Raw genomic sequence first — 22584 nt, forward strand, 5'->3', positions numbered from 1 at the left:
CACCAATCTTTGGCTCACAACATTGTTTTTGCTTTCGTAATCGAATGCAACTAAACATGGATGGCCTTCGGTTAAACACTTTGTATAATAAACTTTCTTTCCTATTCCAAATCTAGATAGCCAGGCTCGGAATACCAAATGATGTGAATCCACAAGGTTCGATTCGTTTGACTGATCTATCATTGTTGCAATGCTAACAAGCAAGCAATTGGAGAAATTATTTAAAACGAGAAACTGGAAACATAAAAGAAGATGGAACGGAAATTTATAGACATCACACTTCCAAGAATGGAAGATAAGCCTAAGAGTTGAAACACACAAAGGGATAAAGCACCTTTGATTAAACTCATGGATTCTTGAATCCCTCAAGAACTTAGGAGAATCCCTCTCACTAAGATAGATGAGATAAAACTCGTTTATTTTATGAATAAAACTCAGCTTAACTTCATTGATGAAAATGGTTCAACTTATATAGGAGGTTTAACCATGAGAATTACAAAATACACATAAATTTCAATATCATCCCACTTAAAGCTATTGCTTAATGATCCACTCAAGCTAATAATGATCCACTACTTAATGGTTGATGGTAACTGAATTTAAGGGTACCAAAAGTCATCCAAAAACTTTGAGCAAAGGTCCTCTTGATCTTCCAAAGTTTGGTTCTTAAGTTGGCATATGGACCTTTATTTCAACTTGGAGATAAAGCAAAACTAAAGCCCATTAATTCGTTAAGCACAGACACAACTTGGTCAGCCAATTTTACAAAGCATTGCGCCCTTATTTAAATAAAAGAAACTGCATCAGCACGGTGCATTAGTCGTCCTCCATTTGACCCATATGCAATTCATATCATACCCTTCTTCTTCGAGAAGATTAGTCCCGAATCTTAAGACACTAGTTTTAATGTAAGTTTGTGAAGGAATTTTATTTTTCCACAAGTTGAAACTCATTCTCTTCTTCCAGGATCAACCTCAACTTGTTAGTTGTTATTTTCCAATGGTTGCTATCCGTCGATACATTTCTTGGCAATAGTACCCCACCTTGATATGTAACAATATATAATTCCATGCATTGTTTTTGACGAATTTGCTTCTTATCGACTGATGAGTTCAAATTTTTGCCCTCATTTAATATTTAAATTTGGGGATTTAATTGATTTTTTCTGTACTTAAAGATTGATTTAATTAGGATTTGTGATTATTGGATTTATTGAGTAAGTTTGGTAAAAGTGGCATAAAAATTGATTTTAGTTGCATAAAATATTATTGGATATTCTAACGTTTGTTAATGCAGCTGGAATTTATTTTTGGTCAATTAATAGTGTGATTTTAAAATATTCAAAGTTACAAAATAAGTCCAAAATCAAGAAATTCTGAAAAAGAATAAATCAGGAGCTAAATGCACCCCCAGATTTTATTTGCACACTCCTCCCTCAAGTGGACCACAAAAACCTGTTCTGCACCCCCAGTTTTCACTAAGTTGCACCCCTCCTACCACTTAAACTCCACTAAACCAGATCATGCCATGTGGCAATCCCCACCTCTTAAAATTAGCCAACCAGAACAAGCCACGTGTCATAATCCTACCCTCACCAAATTAAACAATCAAATTCTGCCACGTCATCATCTTCATCTCCCAAAACCCTAACCCTAATTTTCTCCTCTCCTTCCACCCTCTATGGCAGCCGCCGCCGCCAACCTCGCCGGCCACCATCTCCACCGCGTCGCACTCCATTCCCAGCTTATCCTTTTGTTCCTGTAAAAGGACATCACAAAATGTAGAAGAAAAAACATTGACGAATAAACTTTCTCTAGTTCCATTTCTTTTTTTTTATTTTCCCTTCCTTCTGCAGTTTATATTAATTCTTTTTCTGTTTTCTCCTTCAGCCTACGTTGATCCTTATTGACTTGTCTTGGTGTCATAAATTTCTACTTCTTTTGATGTCCCTCATGCCTCAAAGAAAGGGAACGTTCATCAAGATGGAGTGTTTTAAAACGAAGCCATGCCAATCCCAAAAGAAGATAAAAAGAGTCCATGGAAGCAATATCACATAATACTTCTTTCACACATTGTCATGTACTGAATTTGATCCACGCTTGATCCAGATGAAAGGTTGCTGGTAACTGCAGTTTCTCCACCAATCTTTGGCTCTCAACATTATTTTCGCTTCCGTAATCGAATACAACTAAACATGGATGGCCTTCGGTTAAACACTTTGTATAATAAACTTCCTTTCCTATTCCAAATCTAGATAGCCAGGCTCTAAATACCAAATGATGTGAATCCATAAGGTTCGATTCGTTTGACTGATCTACCATTTTTGGAATGCTAACAACCAAGAATTTTGAGAAATTATTTAAAACGAGAAAATGGAAACATAAAAGAAGATGGAACGGAAATTGATAGACATCACACTTCCAAGAATGGAAGACAACCCTAAGAGTTGAAACACACAAAGGGATAAAGGACCTCTGATTAAACTCAAGGATTCTTGAATCACTCAAGAACTATGGAGAATCACTCTCACTAAGATAGATGAGATAAAACTCGTTTATTTTCAGAATAAAACTCAGCTTGCCTTCATATATGAAAATGGTTCAACTTGTATAGGAGCTTTAACCATCAGAATTACAAAAGACACATAAATTTCAATATCATCCCGCTTAAAGCTATTAATTAATGATCCACTCAAGGTAATGAAGATCCGCTACTTAATGGTTGATTGTAACTGAATTTAAGGCTACCAAAAGTCATCCACAAACTTTGAGCAAAGGTCCGCTTGATCTTCCAAAGGTTGGTTCTTAAGTGGGCATATGGACCCCTATTTCAACTTGAAGATAAAGCAAAACTGAAGCCCGTTAATTGGTTAAGCACAAACACAATTTGGTCAGCCAATTTTACAAAGCATTGGGCCCTTATTTAAATAAAAGAAACTGCATCAACACGGCGCATTAGTCATCCTTCATTTGGCCCATATGCAATTCACATCATACCCTCCTTCTTCGAGAAGATTTGTTCGATACTTAAGCCACTAGTTTTAACGTAAGTTTGTTATGATCTTGTGAAGGACTTTTATTTTTTCACAAGTTGAAACTAATTCTCTTCTTCCAGGATCAAATTCAACTTGATATTTGTTACTTTCCAATGGTTGCAATCCGTCGATAACATTTCTTGGCAACAGTACCCCACCTTGATATGTAATAATAAATAATTCCATGCATTGTGTTTGACGAATTTGCTTCTTATCGACAGACCAAAAGCATAATAAAGCATTATGAACAAGCTTCCTTTTCAAACATGGAAGTTGGTGTGTTTCATTCACATGCTTATCCTTTTGTTCCTGCAAAATGACATCACAAACTGTAGAAGAAAAAACATTGACGAATAAACTTTCTCTAGTTCCATTTCTTTTTCTTTATTTTCCCTTCCTTCTGCAGTTTATATTACTTCTTTTTCTATTCTTTCTTTTTCTGTTTTCTCCTTCAGCCTACGTTGATCCTTACTGACTTGTCTTGGTGTCATAAAATTGTACTTCTTTTGATGTCCCTCATGCCTCAAATAAAGGGAACGTTCATCAAGATGGAGTGCTTTAAAACGAAGCCGTGCCCATCCCAAAAGAAGATGACAAGATTCCATGGGAGCAATATCACATAATACTTCTTTCACACATTGCCATGTATTGAATTTGATCCATGCTTGATCTAGATGAAAGGTTGTTTGTAACTGGAGTTTCTCCACCAATCTTTGGCTCACAACATTGTTTTCGCTTCCGTAATCGAGTGCAACTAAACATGGATAGCCTTCGGTTAAACACTTTGTATAATAAATTTCCTTTCTTATTCCAAATCTAGATAGCCAGGCTCTGAATACCGAATGATGTGAATCCACAAGGTTCGATTCGTTTGACTGATCTACCATTTTTGGAATGCTAACAATCAAGAATTTTGAGAAATTATTTAAAACGAGAAAATGGAAACATAAAAGAAGATGGAATGGAAATTGATAGACATCACACTTTCAAGAATGGAAGATAAGCCTAACAGTTTGATGAAGGATTATCTTGTTCCTTTTTAAGAATATTGAATATGGTGTGAGTTGATTAAGAAAGCGAAGTGAAATCCCCACTGGACATTAAGATAGCAAGCTATCTAGATGTGAAGGTTCCTTTCACAAAGCTCAAAAGAAGAAGATGATGGATTGATTCAAAATGAAAAGGAAATGAAAAGCACATAAATCATAGAAAACCAAGAACAATTAAAGGAAGAAGAAAACATAAAATGAAAAGGGAAGAAATGGTAAAAATGTGAGAAGCACGCCACTACAAGGCTAGGCTAGAAGCCATGGCAACCTTGAAGATGAGTGGATGTGTGCCGCCACTTGCTATGCAAGATAAGGCTTAAAAGTTTCACTCCCAAGGGAGGAAACTCTCACAAAATGGTTGAGACACAAGAGTGTTTTTACTTCAAAATCTTCAACCCTTTTACATGTTTAGGAGCACCCCTTATATAGAAGAGTTTAGGGGCCTCTAAGCAAATAAAAGATACCTAAGGATGTCTCTACAAAAACCCAACCCTAGCTTCTAGAAACTAGGTCAAATAAGGTTACAAAAATGAGAGACAAAAGAGCTAACTATGGTGTGTGCAAGGCTAATCTCGTTCTAGCACAAAAGGAGACAAAAAATGTGTCTCATATGTCTCCAAAAAGTGGCCATAGTGTGCTAAAAACAAAGGAGACCAAAGGTACATAGGTACACTTGCTTCATGCCTTTTACTTTATGCTTTATGCCTTTGCTTTACTCTCTCCTCCACATCATTTATGCTCCCCAATCACCATGCGCCACCTAGCATTGCTTTCTTACTCCTAATTAACCTACAAAGCAAATAAACATAGATTAGCATGTTGGCTTAAGTCAAGTCAACTATAGTCAACAAGTCAAACATAGTCAAAGGTCAACAAGTCAACTAAAGTTGATTCAACTAAGCCAACTTAGGGAATCAAAAAATAACAAACACAAATGAAAGGGATGAAGGATTAGTGAACTTCCTTTCTAAACATGCTTAGTCTTCTTAAGCATGTGCCTCCATCCTTGGTTGGGGTCAATCCTTCATCATCCTCCCCTTCTTGGAGAGAATTTGACCACAAATTCTTTAAGCCTTTGTGGATGGAACTTGACTTGATTTGGGGGAGGATTTGCGCCTCCCTTTTATGAGCTTTTGTTCCATCATTTTTAAGGGTATTACCCCTAGCTTTGGTTAGGCCATCTTTATTTTCTAGACTACTCTTCCTCTCTTGCTTATGCTTTGGGCCTTCCTTTTTGGCTTGGGAAGAGAAGGAAGAGTGATGCACATCTTGCTTTGGAAGAATTTTTTTGTAGGCAAGTAACACCTTGGTGAAAGCTTGCCCCTTTTCTTTTTCTTCTTTATCTTTTCTTATTTTATTTCTATCCTTATTAACTTCTTGAGGTGATAGAGGTAGTAAAGTTGTCTTTTTCCCATTTTTGAAGAAAATGTATTGGTTGGTATGGCCATCATGTAAAGTTTGTTTATCAAATTGCCATGGCCTACCTAGTAAGATATGTGTGACTTCCATGGGAACAACATCACATAGCACCTCATCTTTGTAGCTTCCTATAGAGAAGTTAATTAGGACTTGTTTATTGACATCTATTTCTCCCTCTTTACTTATCCAAGCAAGCTTGTAGGGTTTAGCATGAGGAATGGTCTCTAAGCTAAGCTTTTCCACCAACCTTGTGCTAGCTACATTGGTACTACTTCCTCCATCAATAATTAGAGAGCAAACCCATTTGTTAATTTTGCATCTAGATTGAAAAATGTTTTCTCTTTGAGTTGGATCAAGCTCACTTTGATCTTGACCTATCATGTGCCTTAATAACATAGGGTCTTTCTCAAAAATTTTAGTTTTACTAGAGGAAGAAGGTTCTTTTGAAAGAGAATGGGGAGATAAGTGTTCACTTTCAACATCATTACTCTTCTTTAAGATCATGGTCCTCTTGGTTGGGCAATTTAAAGCAATGTGATTATAACCCAAACATTTAAAACATTTAATAGAACTTGATCTTGGAGAAGTGGAATGGTGAATGTGATCACTTGGTGACTTACTTTTACTTGGTGGTTCTTGATGTGAGTTAGAAGGGAACTTATCATGTTTCATTTTATCATTTCCCTTCCATGAGTGACTAAAGTAGTGGTTGGGTGAGTAACTCTTCCTTGCCCTTCTTTTTCTTTTCAATTGAATTTCAATCCCAAGGGCAAGTGTGAAAACATTTTCAAGAGTGGAGTACTCATACAACTCTACTTGGTCTTGTATGTCTCTCCTAAGACCACTCACAAATCTTTTTATTTTCTCTTTGTTAGTCTCTTTTATTTCAACCCTACGCATTTGAGACTCTAATTCTTTAAAGTACTCACTCACACTCATAGAACCTTGGTGAAGCCTTTGGAGCTTCAAAAGAAGTTCCTTCCTATAGGAAGGAGGAACAAATCTAGCACGCATAAGAGTTTTAATGTCCATCCAAGAAGCCGCGGGTGGCCCTTGGTCATAATTCTTACAAACTTTATGCCACCAAGTATTGGCATACTCCAAAAATCCTAAAACTACTAGATCAACTTGTGCTTGATCCTTTACATGATTTTCATTGAAAATTTGATCAACTTTAGCTTCCCAATCAAGGAAGATTTTGGGATCACTTCCACCATAGAACTTAGGAATCTTTAGAGTTTGCTTCTCTTGTGATGGTTTGCGCCTAGAATGCCCTCTTTTCCTAGCCTCTCTTTCTTGCTCCTTAGCTTCAAGCCTTTGAATGTGCTCTTGGATTCTTAGGTCACTTTGCTCCTTGTCTTTTCTTAATTGTTCAAAGGCCTCCTTCCTAGACAACTCCAAATTCCGAAGCAATCTCATCAATGTATTGTTTTTGTATGGTGTAGGTGCATTTGATGAACTTGCCATGATTCCTACAACAAAAACACTCAAATCCGAGACAAAATAAATGGATTAGAGGTTAGACAACATGAAAACCGAGACCAAATCCAACCCAAATTGTAACCCAAGTGTTTAGATCACTCTCCCAAAGTAACAAGGCAAGGCTACACTCAAAGCTCCTCCAAAGGAGTGAAGCAAACACTTTTAAAAACTTGTTCAAAACCTTTCAAATGCAAGACAAGTGATTCGGCCACAACATCCCAAGAGTTTCAAGAAAAGAAAACTACTAAGACACAACAGAGAACACCTAGTGACAAGCAAGAAAAGCACAAAAACAAGAAAGTTTAACTTCTAAGGAAATTTTGTTTTAAAGACAAAACTTGAATAAGACTAAAGCAATGAAAAACACTTTTAAAGACTCTATGGAAAGCATTTGAACAAGCCAAGATTATACCTCAAATTATGCATACACCAAGAAAGATCATAACCAAGTTAAAACATGGAACTAATTTGCCAATATCACCCAAAATCCAAGTATAAAATTTGGTAGCATAACACCTAGTAAAAATGGCCAAATGGATTCACCAAGCAACACATTAGCTCTCGGCCAAACTGTTTTTGGTCTTGAAAACACTTTTTCTTTTCAAAACTAGGTACTTAAAATGATGAGACGGATGTTTTAGGGTGTCTTGAACACTTAGTTCCTTAAAATTAGGTCAAAATCAATTTCAAGGAGCATGCTACAACAAAAGGCATAGATCTCATGCAATAGCTCAAATACTTAGAAACAAGAATAAGAAAACTCAAAGAAGCATATGACATATGACTCAAGCAAAAGTTAGATACATTTAAAGACTCAACATGACATACACAAAGACACAAATATGTAGCTATCATGCATTTAAACTCATGGATTTGAGGCTCAAAGACTAAGCATCAAAAGACATGTAATCCAACCAGATTTAGGAGTAAAAGAATCACAAAACCGAAGCAAAAATTGCCACAACATAACCTGAAAACGTTGTTTTTCGTATTCTCGGCAGCTCTGACCTTTGCTCACTCATTTGATCATAACTCTCTCCACAGAACTCCAAATGCATTGGTTCTTTTTTTGTTAGAAACTAGACGAACAGAGCTTTCTTTTGACATCAAGAACGTAATTTTTGGATCACTGAGCAGGTGCAGTTTAATCTTTTAAAATCGTGAACAGTTTCTGCCAGCATTGTTTTTGTGTGCAATGGAAGTGGATTTGAACCATACAAAGATAGCTACAACAAGACAAGATTAGCACATGAAAAAACACCATATTCAAGATAACCTAGGCTCTAGATACCAAATGATGAAGGATTATCTTGTTTCTTTTCAAGATTATTGAATATGGTGTGAGTTGATTAAGAAAGCTAAGTGAAATCCCCACTGGACATTAAGATAGCAAGCTATCTAGATGTGAAGGTTCCTTTCACAAAGCTCAAAAGAAGAAGATGATGGATTGATTCAAAATGAAAAGGAAATGAAAAGCACATAAATCATAGAAAACCAAGAACAATTAAAGGAAGAAGAAAACATAAAATGAAAAGGGAAGAAATGGTAAAAATGTGAGAAGCACGCCACTACAAGGCTAGGCTAGAAGCCATGGCAACCTTGAAGATGAGTGGATGTGTGCCGCCACTTGCTATGCAAGATAAGGCTTAAAAGTTTCACTCCCAAGGGAGGAAACTCTCACAAAATGGTTGAGACACAAGAGTGTTTTTACTTCAAAATCTTCAACCCTTTTACATGTTTAGGAGCACCCCTTATATAGAAGAGTTTAGGGGCCTCTAAGCAAATAAAAGATACCTAAGGATGTCTCTACAAAAACCCAACCCTAGCTTCTAGAAACTAGGTCAAATAAGGTTACAAAAATGAGAGACAAAAGAGCTAACTATGGTGTGTGCAAGGCTAATCTCGTTCTAGCACAAAAGGAGACAAAAAATGTGTCTCATATGTCTCCAAAAAGTGGCCATAGTGTGCTAAAAACAAAGGAGACCAAAGGTACATAGGTACACTTGCTTCATGCCTTTTACTTTATGCTTTATGCCTTTGCTTTACTCTCTCCTCCACATCATTTATGCTCCCCAATCACCATGCGCCACCTAGCATTGCTTTCTTACTCCTAATTAACCTACAAAGCAAATAAACATAGATTAGCATGTTGGCTTAAGTCAAGTCAACTATAGTCAACAAGTCAAACATAGTCAAAGGTCAACAAGTCAACTAAAGTTGATTCAACTAAGCCAACTTAGGGATTCAAAAAATAACAAACACAAATGAAAGGGATGAAGGATTAGTGAACTTCCTTTCTAAACATGCTTAGTCTTCTTAAGCATGTGCCTCCATCCTTGGTTGGGGTCAATCCTTCATCACTTTCCAATGGTTGCAATCTGTCGATAACATTTCTTGGCAGCAGTACCCCACTCTGATATGTAACAATAAATAATTCCATGCATTGAGATTGACGAATTTGCTTCTTATCGACGGACCAAACGCATAATAAAGCACTACGAACAAGCTTCCTTTTTAAACGTGGAAGTTGGTGTGTTTCATTCACATGCTTATCCTTTTGTTCCTGCAAAATGACATCACAAACTGTAGAAGAAAAAACATTGACGAATAAACTTTCTCTAGTTCCATTTCTTTTTCTTTATTTTCGCTTCCTTCTGTAGTTTATATTACTTCTTTTTCTATTCTTTCTTTTTCTGTTTTCTCCTTCAGCCTACGTTGATCCTTACTGACTTGTCTTGGTGTCATAAATTTCTACTTCTTTTGATGTCCCTCATGCCTCAAATAAAGGGAACGTTCATCAAGATGGAGTGCTTTAAAACGAAGCCATGCCCATCCCAAAAGAAGATGACAAGAGTCCATGGGAGCATTATCACATAATACATCTTTCCCACATTGCCATCTACTGAATTTGATCCATGCTTGATCTAGAGGAAAGGTTGCTGGTAACTGGAGTGTCTGTACAAATATTTGGCTCACAACATTGTTTTCGCTTCCATAATCGAATGCAACTAAACATGGATGGCCTTCGGTTAAACACTTTGTATAATAATCTTCCTTTCCTATTCCAAATCTAGATAGCCAGGCTGTGAATACCAAATGATATGAATCCACAGGGTTCGATTTGTTTGACTGATCTATCATTGTTGGAATGCTAACAAGCAAGAAATTAGAGAAATTATTTAAAACGAGAAAATGGAAACATAAATGAAGATGGAACGGAAATTGATAGACATCACACTTCCAAGAATGGAAGATAAGCCTAAGAGTTGAAACACACAAAGGGATAAAGGACCTTTACTCAAACTCAAGGATTCTTGAATCATTCTAGAACTTAGGAGAATTACTCTCACTAAGATAGATGAGATAAAACTCGTTTATTTTCTGAATAAAACTCAGCTTGCCTTCATTGATGAAACTGGTTCAACATGTATAGGAGCTTTAACCATCAGAATTATAAAAGACAAATAAATTTCAATATCATCCCGCTTAAAGCTATTAATTAATGGTCCACTCAAGCTAATGACGATCCGCTACTTAATGGTTGATTGTAACTGAATTTAAGGCAACCAAAAGTCATCCACAAACTTTGAGCAAAGGTCCGCTTGATCTTCCAAAGGTTGGTTCTTAAGTGGGCATATGGACCCCTATTTCAACTTGAAGATAAAGTAAAATTAAAGCCCGTTAATTGGTTAAGCACAAACACAATTTGGTCAGCATATTTTACAAAGCATTGGGCCCTTATTTAAACAAAAGAAACTGCATCAACACGGCGCATTAGTCATCCTCCTTTTGACCCATATACAATTCACATCATACCCTCCTTCTTCGAGAAGATTTGTCCCAAATCTTAAGACACTAGTTTTAACGTAAGTTTATTATGATCTTGCGAAGGACTTTTATTTTTTCACAAGTGAAACTAATTCTCTTCTTCCAGGATCAAATTCAACTTATTATTTGTTACTTTGTAATGGTTGCAATCCGTCGATAACATTTCTTGGCAACAGTACCCCACCCTGATATGTAACAATAAATAATTCCATGCATTGAGATTGACGAATTTGCTTCTTATCGACGGACCAAATGCATAATAAAGCACTATGAACAAGCTTCATTTTTAAACATGGAAGTTGGTGTGTTTCATTCACATGCTTATCCTTTTGTTCTTGCAAAATGACATCACAAAATTTAAAAGAAAACACATTGACGAATAAACTTTCTCTACTTCCATTTCCTTTTCTTTATTTTCCCTTCCTTCTGCAGTTTATATTACTTCTTTTTCTATTCTTTCTTTTTCTTTTTTCTCCTTCAGCCTACGTTGATCCTTACTAACTTGTCTTGGTGTCATAAATTTCTACTTCTTTTGATGTCCCTCATGCCTCAAATAAAAGGACCGTTCATCAAGATGGAGTGTTTTAAAATGAAGCCATGCCCATCCCAAAAGAAGATGACAAGAGTCCATGGGAGCAATATCACATAATACATCTTTCATACATTGCCATGTACTGAATTTGATCCATGCTTGATCCAAATGAAAGGTTGCTGGTAACTGGAGTTTCTCCACCAATCTTTGGCTCACAATATTGTTTTCGCTTTCGTAATCGAATGCAACTAAACATGGATGGCCTTCGGTTAAACACTCTGTATAATAAACTTCCTTTCCTATTCCAAATCTGCATAGCCAGGCTCTGAATACCAAATGATGTGAATCCACAGGGTTCGATTCGTTTCACTGATCTACCATTTTTGGAATGCTAACAAGGAGGAATTTTGAGAAATTATTTAAAACGAGAAAATGGAAACATAAAAGAAATGGAACGGAAATTGATAGACATCACACTGCCTAGAATGGAAGATAAGCCTAAGAGTTGAAATAGAAAAGGGATAAAGGACCTTTGATTAAACTCAAGGATTCTTGAATCACTCAAAAACTTAGGAGAATCACTCTCACTAAGATAGATGAGATAAAACTCGCTTATTTTCTGAATAAAACTCAGCTTGCCTTCATTGATGAAAATGGTTTAACTTGTATTGGAGCTTTAAACATCAGAATTACAAAAGAGACATAAATTTCAATATCATCCCGTGTAAAGCTATTAATTAATGATCCACTCAAGCTGATGACGATCCGCTACGTAATGGTTGATTTTAACTAAATTTAAGGCTACCAAAAGTTATCCACAAACTTTGAGAAAAGGTCCGCTTGATCTTCCAAAGGTTGGTTCTTAAGTGGGCATATGGACCCCTATTTCAACTTGAAGATAAAGCAAAACTAAAGCCTATTAATTGGTTAAGCACAAACACAATTTTGCCAGCCAATTTTACAAAGCATTGGGCCCTTATTTAAATAAAAGAAGCTGCATCAACACGGCGCATTAGTCATCCTCCATTTGACCCATATGCAATTCACATCATACCCTCCTTCTTCGAGAAGATTTGTCCTGAATCTTAAGACACTGGTAGTAACGTAAGTTTATTATGATCTTGTGAAGGACTTTTATTTTTTCACAAGTTGAAACTAATTCTCTTCTTCGAGGATCAAATTCAACTTGATATTTGTTACTTTCCCATGCTTGCAATCCGTCGATAACATTTCTTGGCAACAGTACCCCACCCTCATATGTAACAATACATAATTCCATGCATTGAGATTGACGAACTTGCTTCTTATCGACGGACCAAACGCATAATAAAGCACTATAAACAAGCTTCCTTTTTAAACATGGAAGTTGGTTTGTTTCATTCACATGCTTATCCTTTTGTTCCTACAAAATGACATCACAAACTATAGAAGAAAAAACATTGACGAATAAACTTTCTCTAGTTCCATTTCTTTTTCTTTATTTTCCCTTCCTTCTGCAGTTTATATTACTTCTTTTTCTATTCTTTCTTTTTCTGTTTTCTCCTTCAGCCTACGTTGATCCTTACTGAATTGTCTTGGTGTCATAAATTTCTACTTCTTTTGATGTCCCTCATGCCTCAAATAAAGGGAACGTTCATCAAGATGGAGTGTTTTAAAATGAAGCCATGCCCATCCCAAAAGAAGATGACAAGAGTCCATGGGAGCAATATCACATAATACTTCTTTCACACATTGTCATGTATTGAATTTGATTCATGCTTGATCCAGATGAAAGGTTGCTGGTAACTCGAGTTTCTCCACCAATCTTTGGCTCACAATATTGTTTTCGCTTCCATAATCGAATGCCACTAAACATGGATGGACTTCGGTTAAACACTTTGTATAATAAACTTCCTTTCCTATTCCAAATCTAGATAGCCAGGCTCTGAATACCAAAGGATGTGGATCCACAATGTTCGATTCGTTTGACTGATCTATCATTGATGGAATGCTAACAGGCAAGAAATTTGAGAAATTATTTAAAACGAGAAAATGGAAACATAAAAGAAGATGAAATGGAAATTGATAGACATCACACTTCCAAGAATGGAATATAAGCCTAAGAGTTGAAACACACAAAGGGATAAAGGACCTTTGATTAAACTCATGGATTCTTGAATCACTCAAGAACTTAGGAGAATCACTCTCACTAAGATAGATGGGATTAAACTCATTTATTTTCCTTATAAACCTCAGCTTGCCTTCATTGATGAAAATGGTTCAACTTATATAAGAGCTTTAACATTCAGAATTACAAAAAGACACATAAATTTCAATATCATCCCGCTTAAAGCTATTAATTAATGATCCACTCAAGCTAATAACGATCCGCTACTTAATGGTTGATTGTAACTTAATTTAAGGCTACCAAAAGTCATCCACAAACTTTGAGCAACGGTCCTCTTGATCTTCCAAAGGTTGGTTCTTAAGTGGGCATATGGACCCCTATTTCAACTTGAAGATAAAGCAAAACTAAAGCCCGTTAATTGGTTAAGCACAAACACAATTTCGTCAGCCAATTTTACAAAGCATTGGGCCCTTATTGAAATAAAAGAAACTGCATCAACACGACGCATTAGTCATCCTCCATTTGACCCATATGCAATTCACATCATACCCTCCTTCTTCGAGAAGACTTGTCCCGAATCTTAAGACACTAGTTGTAACGTAAGTTTATTATGATCTTGTGAAGGACTTTTATTTTTTCACAAGTTGAAACTAATTCTCTTCTTCGAGGATCAAATTCAACTTGATATTTGTTACTTTCCAATGGTTGCAATCCGTCGATAACATTTCTTGGCAACAGTACCCCACCCTGATATGTAACAATAAATAATTCCATGCATTGAGATTGGCGAATTTGCTTCTTATCGACAGAACAAACGTATAATAAAGCACTATGAACAAGCTTCCTTTTTAAACATGGAAGTTGGTGTGTTTCATTCGCATGCTTATCCTTTTGTGCTTGCAAAATGACATCACAAACTGTAGAAGAAAAAATATTGACGAATAAACTTTCTCTAGTTCCATTTCTTTTTCTTTATTTTCCATTCCCTCTACAGTTTATATTACTTCTTTTTCTATTCTTTCTTTTTCTGTTTTCTCCTTCAGCCTACGTTGATCCTTACTGACTTTTCTTGGTGTCATAAATTTCTACTTCTTTTGATGTCCCTCGTGCCTCAAATAAAGGGAACGTTCATAAAGATGGAGTGTTTTAAAACGAAGTCATGCCCACCCCAAAAGAAGATGACAAGAGTCCATGGGAGCAATATAACATAATACTTCTTTCACACATTGCCATGTACTGAATTTGATCCATGCTTGATACAGATGAAAGGTTGTTGGTAACTGGAGTTTCTCCACCAATCTTTGGCTCACAACATTATTTTCGCTTCCGTAATCGAATGCAACTAAACATGGATGGCCTTCGGTTAAACACTTTGTATTATAAACTTCCTTTCCTATTCCAAACCTAGATAGCCAGGCTCTGAATACCCAATGATGTGCATCCACAGGGTTCGATTGGTTTGACTGATCTACCATTTTTGGAATGCTAACAAGCAAGAATTTTGAGAAATTATTTAAAAAGAGAAAATGGAGACATAAAAGAAGATGGAACGGAAATTGATAGACATCACACTGCCAAGAATGGAAGATAAGCCTAAGAGTTGAAACACACAAAGGGATAAAGGACCTTTGAATAAACTCAAGGATTCTTGAATCACTCAAGAACTTAGGAGAATCTGATGAAGGCGTGACCACCTCCTTAGAAGCTCCCTCAAGAAGGATCACTAGAAGCATGTCTAGAGGGGAGTCTTCTATTCCATCACCTTTATCTTTGTTTTGCATTACTTTAGTTTGAATTCCCTAAGTTGGTTTCTTGTTGATTTATTTTGGTTGACTTGTTGACTTTGATCCAAAGTTGACCTTTGACCAAGATTAGATTAACTTAAACCAACATGCTAATCCTTGTTTGTCTTGTTTTGTAGGTAATTAAGAGAAAGTAGAGCATGGCTAGGTGGCACTTGGTGATTGGAGCACTTGGATGAAGTGGAAGAGAGAGGAAAGCAAAAAGCATAAAGCAAAAGCAAAAGTAGACATGTACCTTGTCTCCTTTTGCCTTTGTGGTTTATGCCTTAGAAGGTCACTTGGTATCCTTCCTCTTTTGGCTTAGAATCCTCATGGGAATGCCTCCACCAATCATCTCCCTTCACTTGGCCAAGACTCACTCTCACATTAGGTTTAGGATTTGCTAGTTAATCCTTTTTCATGTTTTTGTATTTGCTAAAGGACCCCTATGAACTCCTATTTAAAGGGTGCTCCTTGTCTTGTAAAAGGGTTGATCATTTTGTTATAAACTTTGTGCATTCAACCACCAATTTTCGTGAGCTCTCCTTCCTAGAAGTGAACTCACCTTTGCCTTATCTTGCTTGCAAGTGGCGGCCCTATCACACATCTCTAGGGCTTGGTTGGCTTAGATCCCCCCCTATGAGTGGCGTGCTTCTTCCATTCTTCATCTTCAATGCTTTCCATTTTTATTATTTCTTCTTTCATTTTGCTCTTTAGTGTTGTTATTGCCGTGTGTGTTTAAGCTTGAATCCAACTCTCTTCTTCCTTTCATGAGATTGAGAAATGAACCTTCACATCCAGATAGCATGCTATCTTAATGTCTAGTGGGAATTTCACTTAGTTTTCTTAATCAACTCACACCATATTCAATAATCTTAAAAAGGAACAAGATAATCCTTCATGAGAATCACTCTCACTAAGATAGATGAGATAAAACTCGTTTATTTTCTGAATAAAACTCAGCTTGCCTTCATTGATGAAAATGGTTCAACTTGTATAGGAGCTTTAACCATCAGAATTACAAAAGACACATAAATTTCAATATCATCCCACTTAAAGCTATTAATTAGTGATCCACTCAAGCTGATGACGATCCGCTACGTAATGGTTGATTGTAACTGAATTTAAGGCTACCAAAAGTCATCCACAAACTTTGAGCAAAGGTCCGCTTGATCTTCCAAAGGTTGGTTCTTAAGTGGGCATATGGACCCCTATTTCAACTTGAAGATAAAGCAAAACTAAAGCCCATTAATTGGTTAAGCACAAACACAATTTGGTCAGCCAATTTTACAAAGGATTGGGCCCTTATTTAAATAAAAGAAACTGCATCAACACGGCGCATTAGTCATCCTCCATTTGACCCATATGCAATTCGCATCATACCCTCCTTCATCGAGACGATTTGTCCCGAATCTTAAGACACTAGTTTTAACGTAAGTTTATTATGATCTTGTGAAGGACTTTTATTTTTTCACAAGTTGAAACTAATTCTCTTCTTCCAGGATCAAATTCAACTTGATATTTGTTACTTTCCAATGGTTGTAACAATAAATAATTCCATGCATTGAGATTGACAAATTTGGTTCTTATCGACGGACCAAACACATAATAAAGCATTATGAACAAGCTTCCTTTTTAAACATGGAAGTTGGTGTGTTTCATTCACATGCTTATCCTTTTCTTCTTGCAAAATGACATCACAAACTGTAGAAGAAAAAACATTGACGAATAAACTTTCTCTAGTTCCATTTCTTTTTCTTTATTTTCCCTTCCTTCTGTTGTCTTGGTGTCATAAATTTCTACTTCTTTTGATGTCCCTCATGCCTCAAATCAAGGGAACGTTCATCAAGATGGAGTGTTTTAAAACGAAGCCATGCCCATCACAAAAGAAGATGACAAGAGTCCATGGGAGCAATATCACATAATACTTCTTTCACACATTGCCATGTACTGAATTTGATCCATGCTTGATCCAGATGAAAGGTTGCTGGTAACTAGAGTTTCTCCACCAATCTTTGGCTCACAACATTGTTTTCGCTTCCGTAATTGATGAAGGACCGTCTCGGATTTGGGGTGAAATTCATCTAGAACGAAAATGGGTATGAACCCTAAAACGAAAAGGGGGAAAATGGTGGACGTCGATTGGGGGTTTTTGCCGAATGGAAGAAAATCATGCCACTTGGAGGAGATTCCAAGATAAGTGAGGAAGATCCGCACTTTGAATCAGAGATTCAAAGATAAGGATCGGTGGTTCTGAGGAGAACCTCGAGACTTGAGAGAAAACTCACTGTTTCATAAAACTCAAATCTGGATACAAATGTGTCTCACAAGGGCTTATATACTATGGGCCAAAACACCAAAAGGCCCAACACAACTAAAGGTCCGATAAAGCCCTAACAAAAACATTACAAAAAATTATAAAAGAGTTCCTATTCTACGATCTAAAGCTAATCCGAGATCGCTCTCTAAAGGTCTTGGGCATGATTCCATCAACTGCTCTGACGATCCCGAGCCACGCCTCCATCATTGCCTCCAGGTTGGAGAAAATTCGACCTCGAATTTTAGCGTTTTATTACCTACAACCAAACACACATACATAAGTACTGAAAGCACACAAAACCTGAATAGTCTAAAGATAGAAATAAAATGCTTTCTAAAAAATGAGATTAAAATCGTGGGAGAGGTCAATCTCTTATTATTAAGGTGCTTGGAGATTGTCCTCCAGGATCAAAGATAAACCTGTAGAACACATCAAAGAGTTTCAACACAACTATACGATTCACAGTGAAACACAATGGAAAACAACCCATAGTAATCATAATAGAAAAAGAGTGTCCTTGAAATCCCTTAGGATTTTCAAGATAGGACAAACACACAAGAAGATGATTAAAGTCAGGTTCATGTGTTGCCCATGTTATGGTTGCCTTTTCTATCATCTTGTCCTCACCCCATTGCTTATGCCATTTCTCCTTAATGTATAAGTCTTCCCTAGGCATTATGACAAAAAGAGAGGGGTTAGTAAGTGTTCCCAATGAAAATGCAAGATCATGGTGTGAATGGGAACAACAATTTAACGCATTATCATCCCCCTCTAAAGATTTCATCTCAACCATGAATTTCAAGTGTGTGAGGAGAGACTCATTCTTATGTTTCTCTCTTTGTTCTTCTTCTTCCTTTACTCTTTGTTCTTTCTCTTCTCGTTCTTTTAGCTCTTGCTCTTTTCTTTCTCTAAGATCTTTCATCTTTTGTTCTCTTTCTCTCATCTCTAGCTCTTTTTCCTCTTTTAACTCTCTCTCTTGTCTTGCCTTTTCCCACTCCCTTTTTGCTTGTTGCTATCGTCTGACTTCGAGCTTTTTCCTAACACTCCTCTTCACCTCTTTCAAGTATACAATGTAATCTTGGAGATCTTGAAGATTCATGTACTTTGCGTTCCAATTAGGACATTGATAATTTTCATGTCCATATCCTTCACACTTGGTGCATCTAATAGCACTTGTTTTGTTGCTTGGCAATGATCCTCTATCTTCATGGTGCTCCCTTCTAAGATTCCCAAGTTTGCTATTCAACCTCATAATTCTGGATACAATGAAGTTGATATCCTCTATCAAGGTTGAACGTGTATGGAACATTGTGGAGTGCTCAAAATTGCTAATTCCTGCAATGAAAGAGAGGAAACAAGAACTAACACAAAACACAGTAAGTGATTAGCAAAAGTAATGCAGATAAAATTATCAAATGGGTCTCACCACTCCTTACGTGTTTACACTCAATTCCACTTGTGTTTCACTCTTATAGTGTATTCACTCGCCCTCAAGTTCATGTTCAGTTCTTCAAAGAACCTCCAATCAACCCATCCAGAAGTCAACATCAAAGTGAAAGACGTAACGAATCTAAGCTCAACTCAGGAGGCCAAGGAAAGGAAAACTCCAAGACAAAACCAAGGAAATTTAAAGAGAAACTAAAAAAGCACCAAAATCAAGAAATGGCTAAACCAAAGGGAGTGAATATGTGACAAACTAAGACCCTGACAATGAGAAAAGCACTTTAAAAGACAAGAGTAATCTAAACAATGTATTTAGAATTACTACTGGAAATGTGAAACAAAAATACTTAAGCTAAACTGTGATGATTAATTCAAACTCCCATAAGCAATACTTCCAACAATTTAGCTCAAGGTACATTGTCCCACAACACAAGAATCCAAGGGAAAACAAACTCAAAGAGAAATGATGGACAAGAGACTCAAGAAAAGCAATAATGAACAATTAATGACTCTAAATGGTAAGAACTAGGCAAAGTAGAATGCAAGAAGGCACTAGAAATTAAACCAGAAAAAGTGACGCAACACCACAATATGCACCGAGGAAGTTGTTGCCAAATGGATAAATGAGAGTGGTTGTTGCTCGGTATAGGACAGAAAGTTTGCAGCCAAGTCCATAAATCAAAGGGTGGGTTGTTGTGATAATTAAAGGCACCACTCCAGAATGAGGGAAAAAACAAATTGTTATTGTCCCCAGTGCACCAATTCAGTGTTGCTTCAAGCTATAACCTCTCAAGGTATTGGTTGTTATCCAATCAAACTCTACATGGAAGTAAACAAAATTCTGCTGTGGTGAGGATAAATGTGAAAGGCTGTTGTAATTGGAACCATTGCCTCAACCACTTGATGCAGCAAAATCAAAACCTGCAGTTTTTAGTTTCACCAATTAAAGTAGGCCACCACCTTAGACTTGCATGGACATGGTGTAGTTAATGGCTTGTGATAATTCCAATTGGCTGCTCCACAAGTTACCACCGCATGAGTTTTTTTTTTCAACCACTTTCACTACACTAAATGGCTGCTGTTAAATCAAAATCTGCACCGAAAAGCCACTTGATTTGGGAACCACTGCACCCAAAGTGTTTACTGCTCCAATTTAAGACTTTGCTGGAATCACTTTGCCCCTGATGATGCACCACAATTTCCTGCCTCCACCGCTCTAAAAAAAAAGTGTATGTTGCTACCACCACCGCTTGAACTAATAAATGGAATGGAGCATGCAGCTATCGCTTCAAATTCAATCTTCAATTGCAATTTCTGATCAGACCCTGCTGTTGACGCCAATCAACACCTCTAATTTCAATTCTCCACCACTGATATGCACTCCACTCGTAATCTGATGCAGCCAATCCAATTACAATTCACGTGAATTCCACCAAATAATGTTGCACAACATAATGCTACACTAAAAGGCCACAATTGTTTTGTTCGAAAGTATTGGAATTAGTTTCCACCGTTTTAAATCTCAAAACTTGTTGCACCAAATTTCAAATAAAAAGGATTGTTGCTGCAACGAATGGTTACTACAGCGTGGAATTTTGGGGGCTACCACAACAATTTCTAGAAAAAACACGACCACTTTATGTGCTATATTTAACCACCTTGCTCACACTTCAAAACAAAATTTCTACACAAAAGGCATTAAAGGTACCGAGTGAGGTAGCTGCAGTAGTTTGAATCTGCCAAGGCTGCCACACCCACTTTGTTCTGCACCGCTTGGATCCAATCTAAATTATGCACGTAATTCAGAACTTCAATGCATGTCTCTATAATTCGACAGTTGCTACCGCATAGAATAGTACCAAGTAAGAACAAGTGCAACACAGGATCAAGCGATGAAAGAAATCTGTTGTACCGAATAAACCAAAAGGAAATGGGTGTCCCTTTTTGCTGCACCGCTTGGCACCTCTACATCAATGCAAGAGGACTTTGGTTGCTGCACAAAATTTTCACTACACCAATTAACCAAGCAACGAGCCAACCAAAGTCACCACTACCAACATATGAAAGGTTAAGCCTGCACCGCAAAAAGTAGCTGCTGCAATTGATCTATACGCTACACCAAATGGCAACACTAGTGAACCAATCACCAAATTAGAAGTAGCTTGTTTTCAGATTCAAAAACTCAAATGTGACTGCTGGAACTTGCTAGATAGAACTACATCACAAGCTTCAAAATTTCTGCATCAAATTCTGCACCAAGAAATCTGAAATAGTTGCCAATGTCATTCAAATCTTGCAAGAAAATTTTAATTGCACCGAATGGATTTAAGTAAGCTTCTGTCAAACATAATTCATAGACGCTGTTGAAAGCTTCTTGCACCAGAAGAAAAATTGCACTAAAAGGAATTCCTCTTCCCAATTTGCACCGCCTTAAGTTGGCTATTATAGTCTTCCAATCCAGCCACTACCGCACTGCCCTACACAACCAAGGTTCTGCAGCTGGCACCGCTTCAATTTTTTAGCCACTACTTGATCACACCGAGAGTAGAATAATTCAATTTTAGTGTGATTGCTACCCCTGCTTAAACCAGAAAGTTGTTGGCAATTGCAAGAGGCAAAGGAGGCTGTTGTTGTGCACACCGGATGGGGCTAAGAAAGCTACTGTACTATGCTATTGCAATAATACATAAGCTGCTCCCACACGATAAACTTACACCAACCCACTTCTCCTGCCAACTGAAACAAAATTGAACTTGAACACAAAATTTTTTTTTCCACCAACGCAATTTTGCAAACACCTTGTACTCATGAATTTCAAGAACACAAGCTACCCACGAATTGCTACTCGGCGTGCCAACCATAAGCTTCCAACAAGATAATCAAAATGTTTTAGCAGCTTGTTTGCAACTGGAGATCATTCGAGGGGATTTGACAAGAACAACTACTCAATGGCAATTCACTACCATGAAAGACCATGGAAGGGCCGCTTTGACAGAGTCATTTTGAAGGCCACAAAATTGTACCGCTATGGATAAACAAGCATTTCCAATAACCACTATAAAAACCACACGAAGAGCTACGAACATGACGCACAAGTGATGCGGAATGAAAACAAAACGAAGAACGACGACACCGAAGAACGAACAAGAACTGCAAACAAACGAGTGCACCACCAACAACTTTGCAAGCACACACGAGAAAATTGGAAATCACTCTCGAAGGAATAATTAACCGAGCTCTGATTACCAGATGATGAAGGACCGTCTCGGATTTGGGGTGAAATTCATCTAGAACGAAAATGGGTATGAACCCTAAAACGAAAAGGGGGAAAATGGTGGACGTCGATTGGGGGTTTTTGCCGAACGGAAGGAAATCACGCCACTTTGAATCAGAGATTCAAAGATAAGGATCAGTGGTTCTGACGAGAACCTCGAGACTTGAGAGAAAACTCACTGTTTCATAAAACTCAAATCTGGATACAAATGTGTCTCACAAGGGCTTATATACTATGGGCCGAAACACCAAAAGGCCCAACACAACTAAAGGTCCGATAAAGCCCAAACAAAAACATTACAAAAAATTATTAAAG

The sequence above is a fragment of the Vigna unguiculata genome, chromosome 2 (assembly GCF_037176805.1).
Source record: "Vigna unguiculata cultivar grain cowpea cultivar isolate G323 ecotype 2 chromosome 2, ASM3717680v1, whole genome shotgun sequence".
NCBI classification, from domain to species: Eukaryota; Viridiplantae; Streptophyta; class Magnoliopsida; order Fabales; family Fabaceae; genus Vigna; species Vigna unguiculata.